General features: G+C 46.4%; 1 long non-coding RNA gene across 1 annotated transcript in view; it reads left to right on the top strand.

The window, feature by feature from the left end:
* LOC134737626 (uncharacterized) overlaps positions 1-18,839 on the top strand; it is a 22,366-nt gene extending 3,527 nt beyond the window's left edge. Inside the window, exons 2-4 of the long non-coding RNA XR_010122714.1 lie at positions 6,447-6,636; positions 11,884-12,029; positions 15,170-18,839. This is a non-coding gene — a long non-coding RNA (uncharacterized LOC134737626). The remainder of the gene's footprint in view (positions 1-6,446; positions 6,637-11,883; positions 12,030-15,169) is intronic.

Genomic DNA, 18,839 nt, shown 5'->3' with positions numbered 1-18,839 from the left:
GCGGAGGTTGTAGTGAGCTTGAGATTGTGCCACTGCACTCCAGCCTGGACGACAGAGTGAGATTCCGTCTCAAAAAAAAAAAAAAAAAGAAAAAGAAAGAAATATTTACAATATATTCTCTGAAACCTGCTACTTGGAGACTTTTTTTGGGGGGTACTCCACAACCCCTTTATCATAACCCAGACATTCCTTTCTATTGATAATAACTCTTTTAACCAATTATGAATCAGAAAATTTTAAAATCTACCTATAACCTGAAAGCCCTCCCACTTCAAGTTATCCTACCTTTCTAAACCAAAGTTTTTTTGTTTTGTTTTGTTTTTTGTTTTGTTTTTGAGACAGGGTCTCGCTCTGTCACCCAGGCTGGAGTGCAGTGGTGCAATCACGGCTCACTGCAGCCTCAACTTCCCGGGCTCCAGCAGTCCTCCCACCTCCCACAGGTGTGTGCCACCACGCCTGGCTATGTTTTGTATTTTTAGTAGAGACAGGGTTTTGTCACGTTGCCCAGGCTGGTCTCGAACTCCTGAGCTCAAGTGATCCACTGGCCTCAGCCTCCCAAGGTGCTAGGATTGCAGATGTGAGCCACCACAGCTGGCCCCAATATATATCTTAAATGTATTTAATTGCTGTCTCATATCTCCCTGAAATGTATAAAATCCAGCTGTGTCCATCCACCTTGGGCACATGTTCCCTGGGTCTCCTGAGGGCTGGGTCATAGGCCATGGTCACTCATATTTGACTCAGAATGAATCTCTTCAAATGTTTTACAAAGTTTGACTCTTTTCATCGATGCTATTTATTCTGCTGTCTGCTTGTATTTCTGCCACGTGTGCCTCTTCTAGGCCAGGAGCTTGGGCAGGTGCTGGTTGAGGGTAGACTCAAATGGACCAGCCTGGAAGACCACCAGTTGTTTTTGTTTGTTAAACCACCAGTTGTTTTTGTTTGTTAAACCACCAGTTGTTTTTGTTTGTTGAGGACCAGGAAATTCACTGATGTGGTTATTCAGTGAAATGGCTTCATGCCAATTTCACTCATTGTGCTTCTGCAAGAGAAACTGTTTAATAAGGGAATTTGGGGCCGGGGGTGGTGGCTCATGCCTGTAATCCCAGCACTCCGGGAGACCCAGGCGAGTGGTTCACCTGAGGTGAGGAGTTGGAGAACAGCCTGGCCAACATGGTAAAATCCCTGTCTCTGTGAAAAATACAAAAATTACCCGGGCGTGGTGGTGAGCGCCTGTAATCCCAGCTACTCAGGAGGCTGAGGCAGGAGCATCGCTTGAACCCGGGAGGCGGAGGTTGCAGTGAGCCAAGATCGTGCCACTGCACTCCAGGCTGGGCGACACAGCAAGACTCCGTCTCAAAAAACAACAAAACAAAACAAAAATAATAATGAGGGAATTTTGGACAAAAACAAAGTTCTGTCCTTAGCTCGAGTTCAGAAACTGTTGTGGCCATGCCAGTGACTTGGAACTGCCTCTCCAGGGGACCGAGGTGCTGGCTACTGGCCAAGGATATGCACTGAGACACTATTGTGAGAATTAACCATTAACAGGCCGCCGGGATTCCATTTGTCAGATTTTTCCTATTGAGACTTTTTTTTTTTCCTTTTCTTTTTGAGAATTTCAAAGCATTTAAAAATACCCTCTATGGCCGGGCTCAGTGGCTCACACCTGTAATCCCAGCACTTTGGGAGGCTGAGGCTGGTGGATCACGAGGTTAGGAGATTGAGACCACCCTGGCTAACACGGTGAAACCCCGTCTCTACTAAAAATACAAACAAATTAGCCGGGCGTGGTGGCGGGCGCCTGTAGTCCCAGCTACTCGGGAGGCTGAGGCAGGAGAATGGCTTGAACCCGGGAGGTGGAGATTGCAGTAAGCCAAGATCGCGCCACTGCACTCCAGCCTGGGTGACAGAGGGAGACTCTGTCTCAAAAAAAAAAAATACCCTCTATGTTCTCACTTAATCTCCGACAGTCCTTGGTTGATGCAGACGACCACACATCCAAAAGGAAACCAGGTATGTCAAATCATGCGTAAACTAGGGAAAGCCTCATCATGCAGACTTTAGCAATGTTAAATTAGTGATCATTCAGGCCAGGCACAGTGGTTCACGCCTGTAATCCCAGCACTTTGGGATGCCGAGGCCGGCAGATCAGACCAGCCTGGCCAACACGGTGAAATCCCGTCTCTACTAAAAATACAAAAATTAGCCAGCCGTGGTGGTGGGCACCTGTAATCCCAGCTACTCGGGAGGCTGAGGCAGGAGAATGGCGTGAACCCGGGAGGTGGGAGGTTGCAGTGACCCAAGATCGCGCCACTGCACTCCAGCCTGGGCAACAGAGTGAAACCCTCTCTCAAAAAAAATAATATTAGTGATCATTCAAACCAGAATCATGACCATCTTTGTGAAGAATGGCTTGCTTTGTGTCTTAAACAAGACAGGCTGCAGAATACCTGCCACGCCCACAGCCCCTAGGACATCCTCAGGGGCCCATCCACTGACACCCCTCCCACCTTCAGCCATTCAGAGGCTTGTCAAACCACCTATGAAATGACCTGACTCAACAGCATGACCTGGACCAATAAGATTTGACTATTTTTGTTTGTTTGTTTTGTTTTGTTTTGTTTTTTTGAGACACAGTTTCATTCTTGTTGCCCAGGCTGGAGTGCAATGGCGCAATCTCGGCGCACCGCAATCCCCGCCTCCCGGGTTCAAGCGATTCTCCTGCCTTAGCCTCCCAAGCAGCTGGGATTACAGGCATGCACCACCATGCCTGGCTAATTTTGTATTTTTAGTAGAGATGAGGTGTCTCCATGTTGGTCAGGCTGGTCTCGAACTCCCGACCTCAGGTGATCCGTTCGCCTCGGCCTCCTAAAGTGCTGGGATTACAGTCGTGAGCCACTGCGCCCGGACACTTTTTTTTTTTTTTAAATCACAGTTTATCCTTTTATCTGTTGATGGACTTTGGGCTGTTTCCAGTTTTTTACTATTATGAATAAACTCCTGTAAACATTCTAGTATATCTTTTTGTGGACATATATCTTAATTTCTCTTGGGTAAATATCCAGGAGTAGGATTACTGGATTATATGGTGTTTAATTTTGTAAGAAACTGTCAAACATTTCTCCAAAGTGGGTGTACCTTTTTAAGCTTTATTTATTTATTTTTATTATACTTTAAGTTCTAAGGTACATGTGCACAACGTGCAGGTTTATTACATATGTATACATGTGTCATGTTGGTGTGCTGCACCCATTAACTCGTCATTTACATTAGGTATTTCGCCTAATGCTATCCCTCCCCCCACCCCACGACAGGCCCCAGTGTGTGATGTTCCCCACCCTGTGTCCAAGTGTTTTCATTGTTCAATTCCCACCTATGAGTGAGAACATGCGGTGTTTGGTTTTCTGTCCTTGGGATAGTTTGCTCAGAATGATGGTTCCCAGCTTCATCCAAAAGGACATGAACTCATCCTTTTTTATGGCTGCATAGTATTCCATGTTGTATATGTGCCACATTTTCTTAATCCAGTTTATCATTGATGGCCATTTGGGTTGGTTCCAAGTCTTTGCTATTGTGAATAGTGCCGCAATAAACATACATGTGCATGTGTCTTTGTAGTGGCATGATTTATAATCCTTTGGGTATATACCCAGTAATGGGATCACTGGGTCAAATGGTATTTCCAGTTCTAGATCCTTGAGGAATCGCCACACTGTCATCCAGAATGGTTGAACTAGTTTACAGTTCCACCAACAGTGTAAAAGTGTTCCTATTTCTCCACATCCTCTCCAGCACCTGTTGTTTACTGACTTTTTAATGATCACCATTCTAAGTGGTGTGAGATGGTATCTCATTGTAGTTTTGATTTGCATTTCTTTGATGGCCAGTGATGATGAGCATTTTTTCATGTGTCTATTGGTTGCATAGATGTCTTCTTTTGAGAAGTGTCTGTTCATATCCTTTGCCCACTTTTTGATGGGGTTGTTTGATTTTTTTTGTAAATTTGTTTAAGTTCTTTGTAGATTCTGGATATTAGCCCTTTGTCAGATGGGTAGATTACAAAAATTTTCTCCCATTCTGTAGGTTGCCTGTTCACTCTGATGGTAGTTTCTTTTGCTGTGCAGAAGCTCTTTAATTAGATCCCATTTTTCTATTTTGGCTTTTGTTGCCATTGCTTTTGGTGTTTTAGACATGAAGTCCTTGCCCATGCCTATGTCCTGAATGGTATTGCCTAAGTTTTCTTCTAGGGTTTTTATGGTTTTAGGTCTAACGTTTAAGTCTTTAATCCATCTTGAATTAATTTTTGTATAAGGTATAAGGAAGGGATCCAGTTTCAGCTTTCTACATATGGTTAGCCAGTTTTCCCAGCACCATTTATTAAATAGGGAATCCTTTCCCCATTTCTTGTTTTTGATAGGTTTGTCAAAGATCAGATGGTTGTAGATGTGTGGTGTTATTTCTGAGGGCTCTGTTCTGTTCCATTGGTCTATATCTCTGTTTTGGTACCAGTACCATGCTGTTTTGGGTACTGTAGCCTTGTAGTATAGTTTGAAGTCAGGTAGCATGATGCCTCCAGCTTTGTTCTTTTTGCTTAAGATTGTCTTGGCAATGCGGGCTCTTTTTTGGTTCCATATGAACTTTAAAGTAGTTTTTTCCAATTCTGTGAAGAAAGTCATTGGTAGCTTGATGGGGATGGCATTGTCAGATTCGACTTTTTAATCAGCACTGGTGCCTAAGGAGAAACAGCTGTTGTGAATGGTAGGAGCTAATGTAGAATGGAGGTGATGCTTAGAGACTACAGAGGGGCCATCAAAAGCTTTGTAGGGCTGGGCATAGTGGCTCACACCTGTAATCCCAGCTCTTTGTAAGGCCTAGGTAGGAGGATCGCTTGAGCTCTGGAGTTTGAGACCAGCCTGAGCAACATAGTGAGACCCTGTCTCTACACAAAATACAAAAAACAATTAGCTGGGCCTAGTGGCATGAGCCTGTAGTCCCGGCCCCAGAAGGATCTTAATGGTCTCAAATTCTTGAGCTCAAGTCATCTCCTGCCTTGGCCTCTCAAAGTGCTGGCATTGCAGGCATGAGCTACTGCACCTGGACAAACTGGTATTTTAAAAGAAGAAGGCTGAGTGCGGTGGCTTATGCCTGTAACCTCAGCACTTTGGGAGGCTGAGACGGGCGGATCACCCGAGGTCAGGAGTTTGAGACCAGCCTGGCCATCATGGTGAAACCCTACCTCTACTAAAAATACAAAAATTAGCCGGGTGTGGTGGTGGGCACCTGTAATCCCAGCTACTTTGGAGGCTGAGTCAGGAGAACTGCTTGAACCTGGGAGGCGGAGGTTGCAGTGAGCTGGTATCGCGCCACTGCACTCCAGCCTGGGCAACAAGAGCAAGACTCAGTCTCAAAAAAATAAAAAAAAAAGAAGAAGAAGAAAAGTAATTTGTTCATGTACTGAGATGCTGGTGGGTGATTGGCTTCAGGAGTGTCTGGATCCAGGGACTTAACTAATATCTTAGGTACCTGTCTCCCTGTGGGGTGGTTTCAATTTCAAGTAGACTCCTCCTTCATGTTTCCAGATAACCATTCTGGTAGGCAGTTTCTAAGATGGACCCAGTGAACCCCACGTCCTGGTATTCATGGCCCCGTGCGCTCCCCTCCCCTTGAGTAACTTGCTTCTAATCGATAACATAACATGTAAACGGGATGTCACTTCTGATTAAGTTATGTAAGGCTGGGTCAGATACAGCAGCTCACACCTATAATCCTAGCACTTTGGGAGGCCGAGGCAGGAGGATTCCTTAAGCCTAGGAGCTCAAGACCAGCCTGGGCAACATGGTAAGACCCCCATCTCCCCCAAAAATTTAAAAATTAGCCAGGTGTGGTGGCACACCTGTAGTCCCAACTACTTAGGAGGCTGAGGCTGGAGGATGGCTTGAGCCTAAGAGTTCAGGGCTGCAGTGAACCATCATCAGGCCACTGCACCCCAGCCTGGGCGACAGAGCAAGACCCTATCTCAAACAACATATGACGTGCGGACAGGATGTCACTTCTGATTCCGTTGTATAAGGCTGTGGCGGGCCGGGCGCCGTGGCTCCTACCTGTAATCCCAGCACTTTGGGAGGCCAAGGCGGGCAGATCACGAGGTCAGGAGATGGAGACTATCCTGGCTAACACGGTGAAACCCCGTCTCTACTAAAAATACAAAAAATTAGCCGGGCGTGGTGGCGGGCGCCTGTAGTCCCAGCTACTCTGGAGGCTGAGGCAGGAGAATGGCGTGAACCCGGGAGGCAGAGCTTGCAGTGAGCCGAGATCGCGCCACTGCACTCCAGCCTGGGCGACAGAGCGAGACTCCGTCTCAAAATAAATAAATAAATAAATAAATAAATAAATAAGGCTGTGGCTTCCGTCTTGCTAGCACGCGCTCTCCATTACTTTCTCAGCTTGCAGGCCTCTGGGAAGCAAGCCATCGTGTGGCAGAGGCCCATGTGGCAAGGAACCAAGGGCGGCTTCTGGCCAACAGCCAGCAAGGACCTGAGGCCGTAGCCCAACACCCCTCCAGGAACTGAATTTTGCCAACAACCAGTGAGTGACCTTGGAAGTGGATTCTTCCCCCGAAAGCCCGGCTTTCAGGTGAGTGGGGAGTACGGGTCCCGGCTGAAAACCTAGGTGAGATTCTTCAGGCCTGCCTGACTGTGGGCAAGGACGAAGGCTTTCCCTGGCCGGCCTCCGGGAAAGCTGCCCTCCCCACACCACACTGGGTGCCCAGCCTATGCACTGCAGTGTCTGAAGCCTATGCAGTGGCCGGCCATGCTCTTGAACACATTTGCATTCCTAGCCAGGAAGCACCTTTGATCCTAGGTCTCTTTATCTGGGGCCTTGGGCAGAGGTCTTCTATGGGGCTTCTGCCAAGGCCTCCTTCTAGGGATGGGAGGGGGAAACCTTGAACCCACTGTTTCCTACTCTGATTTCATACCTAGTACTTTTCCACTCTTAGCCCTTATACCATCACGGTCAAGTGATAAAGCCTTACCTCTTTCATTTTTGGCTTATTGCTTTCTAACTTTTTTATTTTTATTTTTTTATTTTTGGAGACAGGGCCTCGCTTTGTCACCCAGGCTGGAGTGCAGTGGTGCAATCATGGTTCACTGCAGCCTCAACCATGTGGGCTCAAGTGATCCTCCCACCTCGACTTCTTGAGTAGCTAGGACTACAGGTGTGCACCACTATGCCCTGCTAATTTTTTTATTTTTTTTTTCTTCTTTTTTTTTTTTTGGAGAGACAGAGTCTCACTATGTTGTCGAGGCCGGTCTCAAACTCCTGGGCTCAAGTGATCCTCCTGCCTTGGCCTCTCAAAGCACTTGGATTACAGATGTGAGCCCAGTACACCTGGCCGATGGCTTATTGCTTAATTGGCTACTTGGACACCTGACACCTCAGCTTGCCCTCCCAGCTTGACTAAGGTTTTGACAGTGAGACCCCAGACCTCGCTGACACCTTATTGAAACCTTGCAAGACCCTGGGTCAGCGGAAGACCCAGCTCTGATATCCCCGAACCTCTGATCTATAGAAATTATAAGATAATAAAGGCCGGGTGTGGTGGCTCATGCCTGTAATCCCAGCACTTTGAGAGGCCGAGGCAGGCAGATCACCTGAGGTTGGGAGTTCCAGACCAGCCTGACCAACATGGAGAAATCCCATCTCTACTAAAAATACAAAATTACAGCTGTGTGTGGTGGCTCACCCCTGTAATCCCAGCATTTTGGGAGGCTGAGGCGGGCAGATCACGAAGTCAGGAGATCAAGACCATCCTGGCCAACATAGTGAAACCCCGTCTCTACTAAAAATACAAAAAAAAAAAGCTGAGCGTGGTGGCAGGTGCCTGTAATCCCAGCTACTCAGGAGGCTGAGGCAGGAGAATTGCTTAAACCCAGGAGGCAGAGGTTGCAGTGAGCTGAGATCGTGCCACTGTACTCCAGCCGGGGAGACAGAGCTAGACTCCCTAGGTGACAGAGTGAGATTTTGTCTCAAAAAAAAAAAAAAAAAAGAAAGAAAGAAAGAAAAGAAAAAGAAATACAGGTAGGAAACGTAAAGGCAAAAGATGTCTTCTGCAAGTAGCAAATGAGTGATGCACGCACCAATGCAGAGATCTTGTTAATCAGCCTAAGAGAGCAGCATCTAAGGAGCAGGTGAGTAAGCCCCTTGCATGTGTACACAGCTAATATTAATTATGTATAATACTGGCCACTTAATTAAAACAGACTCCATCTCTACTTATCAAAATGTTATGAGTTTCTGCAAGCTCCGGAATTTTCCACAAGCTCCGGAAATTAAGAAACTGTATTCATTAAAACACATCAATCTGGAATTTATTTCTACTTCCCCAACTGTTTTGACTTAGTCATGTTTATCTGTAGTGAACATTTGACCAAAAGTTCAAGGTAAGTAAACAAAGAGATTAGATTAAAAAGGGTTGCCAAGCCAATTCTCTAGAGTTAGATCAAAGTTCTAGAAGGGCAGATGTCACATATACAGAAATATGACTGGGCACCATGGCTCACACCTATAATCCCAGCACATTGGGAGGCCAAGGCAGGTGGATCATTTGAGGGTAGGAGTTTGAGACCAGCCTGGCCAACATGGTGAAACTCTGTCTCTACTAAAAATACAAAAAGCCGCACATGGTGACACACACCTGGAAACCCAGCTACTCAGGAGGCTCAGGCAGGAGAATCGCTTGGACCTGGGAGGTGGAGGTTGCAGTGAGCCGAGATCGTGCCACTGCACTCCAGCCTAAGCGACAGAGCGAGACTCCATGACAAAAAAAAAAAAAGAACAAAAAATTCAAAAATCAGCTGGTGGGATTGCGGGTGCCTGTTGTTCCAGCTGCTCAAGAGGCTGAGGTGGGCCGGTCGTGGTGGCTCACTCCTGTAATCTCAGCACTTTAGGAGGCCCAGGTGGGCGGATTACCTGAGGTTGGGAGTTCAAGACCAGCCTGACCAACATGGAGAAACCCCATGTCTACTAATAATACAAAATTAGCCGGGCGTGGTGGCGCGTGCCTGTAATCCCAGCTACTTGAGAGGCTGAGTCAGGAGAATCGCTTGAACCCGGGAGGTAGAGGTTGCAGTGAGCCCAGATCATGCCATTGCACTCCAGCCTGGGCAACAAGAGTGAAACTCTGTCTCAAACAAAACAAAACAAACAAACAAATATATATTTATATACACACACACATACACATACATACATGCCTGGCAAAGTGGCTCACATCTTCAATCCCAGCACTTTGGGAGGCCAAGGTGGGCAGATTGCTTGAACCCAGGAGTTTGAGACCAGCTGAGCAACATGGCAAAACCCCATTTGTACAAAAAATGCAAAAATTAGCCAGGTGTGGTGGCCCTCACCTGTGGTCCCAGCTACTCCAGAGGCTGAGGTAGGAGGGTCACTTGAGCCTAGGAGGTGGAGGTTGCAGTAAGCCAAGATCACGCCACTGCACTCCAACCTGGGTGACAGAGAGAGGCTCAAAAACAACAACATGTAGTGTGTGACCTTATTTATGTCTTTAAATATATATATATGTTAATGTGTCTATATAATGCATATGTACATAAATGCATATCTGGAAGAATAAAAAACAAATAGTTAACTGTGGTATTTTTTAGAGTGAGATAAAAAATGTAGAAAGATTTTTTTTTTTTTTTTTGAGACGGAGTTTTGCTCTTGTTGCCCAGGCTGGAGTGCAATGGCATGATCTCGGCTCACTGCAACCTCCACCTCCCGGGTTCAAGCGATTCTCCTGCCTCATCCTCCCGAGTAGCTGGGATTACAGGCATGCGCCACTACGCCTGGCTAATTTTGTATTTTTAGCAGAGACAGGGTTTCTCCATGTTGGTCAGGCTGGTCTCAAACTCCCAACCTTAGGTGATCTGCCCACCTCAGCCTCCCAAAGTGCTGGGATTACAGGCATGAGCCACTGCTCCCAGCCTGCTGGGAGCTTTTTTGAGTAAGGTATGCAAAAGGAGAGAGCCCTGGTGATCAAGGCTGCTTGGGTTCCTGGGCCGATCAACCTTCTGGGTGCCATCAAGAAACTAAGGATCGGCTGGGCATGGGGGTTCACGTCTGGGAGGCATAGACAGGTGAATCACTTGAGCCCAGGAGTTTGAGACCCACCAGGGCAACACAGTGAGACCACATATCTACAAAAAATACAAAAAATTAGCTGGGCATAAGGGCACGCACCTGTGGTCCCAGGTACTCGGAAGGCTGAGGTGGGAGGATGGCTTGACCCAAGGAGGTGCAGGCTGCAGTGAGCTGTGATCACACCACTCAATTCCAGCCTGGGTGACAGAGTGAGACCCTGTCTCAAACAAACAAAGACTTTAAGAACTGTTTATCCTGAAGTAATTTAGTGTGCTGCCTCCTCCAGAGACTTCCTCTTTAAAAAAATAAAACTAGGCCAGGCATGGTGGCTCACGCCTGTAATCCCAGCACTTTGGGAGGCCAAGGCAGGTGGACAGCTTGGGGTCAGGAGTTTGGGACCAGCCTGAGCAACATGGCAAAAACCCATCTCTACCAAAAATACAAAAATAAGCTGGGCGTGGTGGAGGGCGCCTGTAATCCCAGCTACTCAGGAGGCTGAGGCAGGAGGATTGCTTGAAACCGGGAGGCAAATGTTGCAATGAACCGAGGTCACACCACTGGACTCCAGCCTGGGCAACAGAGCAAGACCCTGTTTAAAAAAAAAACAATAATAAATAAATAATTAAAAATTAAAAATTAAATTAAATTAAAATAAAAATAAATCCAGGAAGCACAATGTTTAGCCAAAAGAATAAATCTATGGCTGCAGAATTTTGAACAGAAATAGGCCAGCAACAAAAATTATTTGCGGCCGAGCATGGTGACTCATGCCTGCAATCCCAGCAGTTTGGGAGGCCGAGGCGGGTGGATCACAAGGTCAGGAGTTTGAGACCCGCCTGGCCAATATGGTGAAACCCCATCTCTACTAAAAATATAAAAATTAGCTGGGTGTGGTGGTGGGTACCTGTAATCCCAGCTACTCAGGAGGCTGAGGCAGGAGAATCCCTTGAACCCAGGAGGCAGAGGTTGCAGTGAGCTGAGATCACGCCACTGCACTCCAGCCTGGTGACAGAGCTTTTTTCAAAATGGGGTCTCACTATGTTGCCCAGGCTGTTCTCAAACTCCTGGCCTCAAACCATCCTCCCACCCCAGCCTCCCAAAGTGCCAGGATTACAGGCGTGAGCCAGCCAGCCTTATTGTGGTTTTGATTTACATTTCTCTGATGATTAATGATGTTGAGCATTTTTTCATGTTTGTTGGCTGCTAATATGTCAAGAAGTGTATTTATGTTAATAATTATCAATTATTTATTATCTCCTCCCTACTGGCAACTTTTACTGACTGCCATAAACTGAAGCTCAGAGAAGGGAAAAATATCTCTTCCTAAAGACACAGAGAAACATGAACAAACCTGACCAATAGGAGGACCAAAACTTCTGCACAGTGCCTCGCCCCTTGGAGGAATTAACAAAAATGTAGGTAGCTGTTGGAACAAAGAAACAGTAGTCCAAAGCCATTTTGTGTGTGGGATAAAGGTCCTCTAATCTATCTAGTTCCCACAGATAGCACAGCACGGACACCAATGTTCCCGACATTCATACACAAAAGTTCATTCTTTGAATTATCACAAGAAAATATTGCATTGTGTGTACTGTGCTTTGTTGAATGGGTCAGGGAGCTGTATGTGATACATTTTAGAAATATCAGGATTAGACAAGCAGGTGAGCCCTGCCTTTGTCTATGAGCTGTGACCTTGAGCAAGCCGTTTAACAACTCTGGGACACTTTTCCTCCTCAGGAAGGTGAAGGTTATTGGTTGAACCAATAATCTCTGAAATTTTTGGAGTTCCATGAAGCTTGCACCAACTATTATCTCTGAGTGACCTTGGCTGTGGAACCCAGATTCTGTTCAGGGTCGAGAGCGCCACCTGGTGATTCCAGTTTGTAAGTGAGGTTGTTTTTTTTTCCCACTTCCTGGGCCAGACCGACCCAGTTTAGAATTCCAGTTTAGACCAGCAGGATTGGCTTTTTTGTTTTGTTGGGGCTTAGAAATGGAGGCTTTGATATGCTGAACTGAAGAAGGATCTCTCTGATATTCCCTCCCCTCCAAAAGCACAGGAAGTTCCTTTATCTACCTAAAATCCAGACCCCCCAATTAGAAACAATTGTTCTTTCTTTCCCTCCCTGTTATCTCTTTATCTATTGCGGAAAGGAAGACACAGAAGGTAACCACACCTGAACAGATCCTTTCATAAGATAATGTCAGGCTCATTCACATTTCAAAGACATCTATTTACAAGTTAATTTCTCTTCTAGTTCCTGACCCATTCATTTCCCTAGTGATCCTTTATTTCCCCCTGAATTCCTTTTTTCCCTCCAGTAACCCGTTTTGCCAGGATGGAAGCCCCTGTCTTTCTGTAATCTCAAAATGATATTTAATGTTCCACATTCCCTTGAGGTGTGGGTAATTCCTCTGTGGTTTCCCCTCTTGTTCACGTTAATAAATCTAGATGCCTTTTCTCCAATTAATCTGCCTTTTGTTGAGTTGATCTTTCTTTCTTTTTATTTATTTATTTTTAACCTAAAGCTGGCATCTACTTCCAGGCTTCTTTCCTCAAAAAATTTGTGACTAGAATTTCTTTTCTTCTCTTCTCTTTTTTTTTTTTTTGAGATGGCGTCTAGCTCTGTCACCCAGACTGGAGTGCAGTAGCACAATCTCGGCTCACTGCAACCTCAGTCTCCTGGGTTCAAGCGATTCTCCTGCCTCAGCCTCCCAAGTAGCTGGGAATACAGGCGTGTACCACCATGCCCAGCTAATTTTTATATTTTTAGTAGAGACAGGGTTTCACCATGTTGGCCAGGCTGGTCTCCTGACCTCGTGATCCGCCCACCTCGGCCTCCCAAAGCGCTGTGATTACAGGCATGAGCCAACGCGCCTGGCCTGTAACTAGAATTCCTATACATCTCTGAAATGCATACATGTCAAAACTCATTGTGCAAACCCTGGCTGACATTAAGGGACCAAAATGTCTACAAATGTAATCATGTATCGTGGCCTACACAGCTAATATGGTCCGAATTACCCTTAAGCTCCTGCTTTAAGGTCCATAAATACCTGGAAGGAAAATTCACCGCAGGGCACTCAGTCCTCTCGTGCTGAGGAGTCCCGCAGCACTTTTATGCAGTGTTCTTTCTAACATTTTTTTTTTCTTTTTCAAACCTATGCTGACATCAGTAAATTCTTTGTACTAACCTACGACCTGTGAGCCCACCACTTGCCAATGCTGGGCCCTGACATCTCGTCCAGCAGGGACGGTCTCGCTCTATTGCCCAGCTAGAGGGCAGTGGTGCGATCATAGCTCACTGCAGCCTCGAATTCCTGGGCTCAAGTGATCCTCCCACCTTAGCCTCCTGAACAGCTGGGACCACAGGAACGCACCACCACACCCAGCTAATTTTATAATTTATTGTAAAGATGGGTCTAACCATGTTGTCCAGGCTTATCACAAAGTTCTTAATCTCCGTAACCCCCAACTCCAGTTTAAGAACAACTACTGGCCACGCGTGGTGACTTATGCCTGTAAACCCAGTACTTTGGGAGGCTGAGGCGGGTGGATCACCTGAGGTCAGGAGTTCGAGACCAGCCTGGCCAACATGGTATAATCCCGTCTCTACTAAAAATACAAAAATTAGCCGGGCATGGTGGCACACGCCTGTAATCTCAGCTACTCGGGAGGCTGAAGCAGGAGAATCGCTTGAACCCAGGAGGCAGAGGTTTCAGTGAGCCGAGATTGTGCCATTGCACTCCAGCCTGGGATACAGAGTGAGACTCCTTCTCAAAAAAAAAAAAAGAAGGTGCCGGGCTCAGTGGCTCACGCCTGTAATCCCAGCACTTTGGGAAGCCGAGGTGGGCGGATCACGAGGTCAGGAGATCAAGACCATCCTGGCTAACACGGTGAAACCCCACCTCTACTAAAAATACAAAAAAATTAGCTGGGTGTGGTGGCGGGTGCCTGTAGTCCCAGCTACTCGGGAGGCTGAGGCAGGAGAATGGTATGAACCCGGGAGGCAGAGCTTGCAGTGAGCCGAGATCACGCCACTGCACTCCAGGCTGGGCGACAGAGCAAGACTCCGTTTCAAAAAAAAAAAAAAGAACCACTACTGTAGGGAATGTTATAACCCAGGGCAGCATTTTATAAACATGGACTTGAGGCTATGACTTTATCTGGAAAGTTATTTCACTTCCCTGAGCCTCAGCTTCCTTATCTGTAAAACAATAATGTAACTGCCCATTGGGTTCACCTTGCCTGCTGCCTAGACAGAGCGGATTTATTAAGACAGGGAAGGCCGGGCATAGTGGCTCACACCTGTAATCCCAGCACTTTGGGAGGCGAAGGCGGGCAGATCGCCTGAGGTCAGGAGTTCGAGACCAGCCTGGCCAACGAAGTGAAACCCCATCTCTACTAAAAATACAAAAATTAGCTGGGCGTGGTGGCAGGCGCCTGTAATCCCAGCTACTCAGGAGGCTGAGGCAGGATAATCGCTTGAACCCAGGAAGCGGAGGTTGCAGTGAGCCGAGATCGCACCATTGCACTCCAGCTTGGGGGACGAGAACGAAACTTCATCTCAAAAAAAAAAAAAGAAAAAAGAAAAAAAAAGGGAATTGCAATGGAGAAAGAGTAATTCATGCGGAGCTGGCTGTGTGGGAGACCGGAGTTTTACTGTTAATGAAATTAGTCTCAGAGCATTCAGGGATCAGGGTTTTTAAAGTTAACTTGGCGGGTTGGGGCTTGGGAAGTGGGGAGTGCTGATTAGTCAGGTTGGAGATAGAATCAGGGGATCGAAGTGAGTTTTTCTTGCTGTCTTCTGCTCCTGGGTGGGATGGCAGAGCTGGTTGAGCCAGATTACCTGTCTGGGTGGTATCAGCTGATCCATCCATCAAGTGCAGGGTCTGAAAAATTTCCCAAGCTCTGATCTTAGGTTTTACAATAGTGATGTTATTTCCAGGAGTAATTTGGGGAGGTTCAAACTCTTGGAGCCAGAGGCTGCATGTCCCCTAAACTGTAATTTTTTTTTTTTTTTAGACGGAGGCTGGTGGGACCTCAACCCCAGCCAGTATCCAGGCTGTTGACGCCATCTGGAGAAGGAATTCAAGAGTGTGTCAGAAAATGATGAAAGTACAAAGATTTATTGCGAAGCGAAAAATACACACTCAAGAAAGAGGAGTATGTGTGGACTCAAGACAGAGTCCAATGGGACTTGGGGTTTCTACCTTTTGGGTTTCTTTTTTTTTTTTGATACGGAGTCTCGCACTGTTGCCCAGGCTGGAGTGCAGTGGCGCGATTTTGGCTCACTGCAACCTCCGCCTCCCGGGTTAAAACGATTCTCCTGCCTCAGCCTCCCAAGTAGCTGGGATTACAGGCAGGCACCACCACACCTGGCTAATTTTTGTATTTTTAGCAGAGACGAGGTTTCACCATGTTGGCCAGGGTGGTCTCGAACTACTGACTTCAGGTGATCCACCCACCTCGGCCTCCCAAAGTGCTAGGATTACAGGCGTGAGCCATCGCGCCCGGCTCTTTTGGGTTTCTTTAACCAAGGAGTGGAATATTCATGAAGATTCTTGGGCAGAGGTGGAGGTTTCTCAGAATTGTGGTGCTACACATTTTTACACCAAATATGGGTGTTTCCGGAACTATCATGGCCCTGGTGTGTGTGGGATTTATATATTTATTATTATTATTTTTTGAGACAGAGTCTCACTCTGTCACCCAGGCTGGAGTGCAGTGGCACAATCTCGGCTCATTGCAACCTCTGCCTCCCAGGTGCAGGCGATTCTCCTGCCTCAGCCTCCCAAGTAGCTGGGATTACAGGCTCCCATCACCATGCCCAGCTAATTTTTGTATTTTTAGTAGAGACGGGGTTTCACCATATTGGCCAAGCTGTTCTCGAACTCCGGACCTCAGGTGATCTGCCTGCCTGAGCCTCCCAAAGTGCTGGGATTACAGGCATGAGCCACCATGCCCAATGGGTGTGGGCTTTAGTATATTAATGAGTGTATAATGAGGTCCTTGGTGAAACCTACATCAAATCCAGCACCATGTTGGGTCCAGTTGGTCTTAGCCAGCTTGGTCCACATCGTGGTTTTTTAGGGTCTTATCGGCCCCTTACTTCTGCAGCAAAAGTTTCCTTTTGCTAGTCATGTGAAACTGCCACCTGGAATTTTCTATTCTCTAGTGACCACCCCGTGTTATTCCTGTCTCACTGGGACCCTAAGAAATTGGGAATTCCAACTACACATCCAAAATAGTTTGACTAAAACTGTTGAAAAAAGAAAAAAATAATGGCATAAAGTATTGCTTGACTAAATTCCAGCCAGGTGCACTGGCCACTTTAGGTCGGGCGTGGTGGCTCATGACTGTAATCCCAGCATTTTGGGAGGCTGAGGTGGGAGGATCACTTGAGGTCAGGAGTTCCAGACCAGCCTGGCCAAAATGGTGAAACTCTGTCTCTACTAAAAATACAAAAATTAGCCGGACCTGGTGGCGGAAGCCTGTAATCCCAGCTACTCTGGAGGCTGAGGCACGAAAATTGCTTGAACCCAGGAGGTGGAGGTTGCATTGAACCAAGATCATGCCACTGCACTCTAGCCTGGGTGACAGAGCAAGATTCCGTCTCAAAAAACAAAAACAAAAATGAAAAACAAACAAAGAGAAAGCCCATTCTTTTTTCTTTTTTATTTTTTTGAGACAGGGTCTCGCTCTGTCACTCAGGCTGGAGTGCCATGGCGCGATCTCTGCTCACTACAACCTCCATCTCCCAGGCTCAAGCACTCCTCCCACCTCAGCCTCCTGAGTAGCTGGGACCACAGGCACAGAAACCCCACCATAAATAAAGAGAGGTAGGCTTTTAAAAATGTCACTCTGTTCATAGTAAGGCAAGCAAGGGAAGCAAAATTAATTTCTTTCTAGAGGTGGAATGATGGGTAGGGAATGGAGGACTTTAGGAAAGAGGTGCCCCAGTTTCTGAGTCACTTCATGGCTTCAATATTCATTGACTATCAATCAACAGATGAATGGATATACAAAAGGTGATATCTCTGTTGCAGTAGGTAGTTAGTCAGATCTGAACAGCGAAGGAGAGGCTCCTCTGCCCCATCAGGAGATGATCAGGCAGTTGTTAAACTGTCTCTCTAAAACAATCATTGGTTGCAGCCGATGCCAGGGAAAGACAGTCTCCCAGTAGATAGAAACGCCAGAAACTGGTGATCAGCAGCTTCCCAGTAAGATCTCAGGAGGTGGGTGAGTGGGCTTAAGCATGTGCATGAAGAGGCAAAATGGTGGAGCTTAGCTGGTACATGACCTTCCTCTAGGAACACTCAACTGACAAGGGAAGAACGCCTCAAGTGAGCATGCATATAGCTTCAGTAAACACACTCACATGCAGCCCCTCCCAAGTGCTGGCAGGCCATTGTACATGCAGACTGCCAACATAGAAAACCACAAATCAAAGGTCAAACCATGCACTTGAATCTCTCAAGTTCCCTACTTCCAAGCGTACTTCATTTCCTTGCATTCCTGTTCTAAAACTTTTTTTTTTTTTTTTTTTGAGACGGAGTTTCACTTTTGTTGCCCAGGCTGGAGTGCAATGCCGCGATCTCGGCTCACAGCAACCTCCACCTCCCAGGTTCAAGCCATTCTCCTGCCTCAGCCTCCTGAGTAGCTGGGATTACAGGCATGCGCCATCACGCCCAGCTAATTTTATATTTTTAGTAGAGACAGGGTTTCTCCATGTTGGTCAGGCTGGTCTCGAACTCCAGACCTCAGGAGATCCGCCCACCTCCTAAAGTGCTGGGATTACAGGTGTGAGCCACCATACCCAGCTAAAACTTTTTAATAAACTTTCACTCCTGCTGTGAAACTTGCCTTGGTTTCTTACTCTGTCTTATGCCCCTTGGTTGAATTATCTCTTCTGAGGAGGCAAGGATTCAGGTTGCTGCAGGCCTGTATGGATTCATTGCTACTAACATCTCCATACAATGGAATATAATTTGGCCATAAAATGAAATGAAGTATTGATACAAGCTACAATGTAAATGAACCTTGAGAACATTGCGTTAAGTGAAAGAAGCTAGTCACAACATATATTGCTTGCTTCTGTTAACATGAAATGTCTGGAATAGGCAAAACCATAGAGACACAAAGTAGATTCATGATTGTTGGGGGTTGGAGGGGGTGGGGAAATTGTGAGTGTGTCTTAGCCTGTTTTCTGTTGCATATATACCACAGACTGGGTAGGGTAATTTATAAAGAAAAAAAGTATATTTAGTACATGGTTCTGGAGACTGAGAAGTCCAAGAGCATGGAACAAGCATCTGGTGAGGACCTTCTTGCTGTATCATAACATAACAGAGGGCATCACATGGCAAGAGGACAACAGCAAGAGAGCCAGAGAGTGCTTGCTTTTATAACAAAACCACTCCCACGATGGCAACACTAATCCATTCTTGAGGGTAGAGGGACTGAGTTTCCAACACATGAACTTTTGGAGGACACATTCAAACCATAGCAAGGTGATAGCTAAAGGGTATGGGGTGTCTTTTTGGAGTGATGAAAATCTAAAATTGATGGTAGTAATGGTTGTACAACCTTGTGACTATGCTAAAAGCCATTGAATTGTACACTTTAACTGAGAGAATTCTATGGTATGAATTATATCTCAATAAAGCTGTTATCAGCAGGGGGTGGTGGCTCA

This window comes from Pongo pygmaeus, chromosome 10 (genome assembly GCF_028885625.2).
Source record: "Pongo pygmaeus isolate AG05252 chromosome 10, NHGRI_mPonPyg2-v2.0_pri, whole genome shotgun sequence".
Lineage (NCBI taxonomy): Eukaryota > Metazoa > Chordata > Mammalia > Primates > Hominidae > Pongo > Pongo pygmaeus.
Note: the sequence above shows the minus strand (reverse complement) of the source record. Positions and strands in the feature narration are given on the sequence as shown.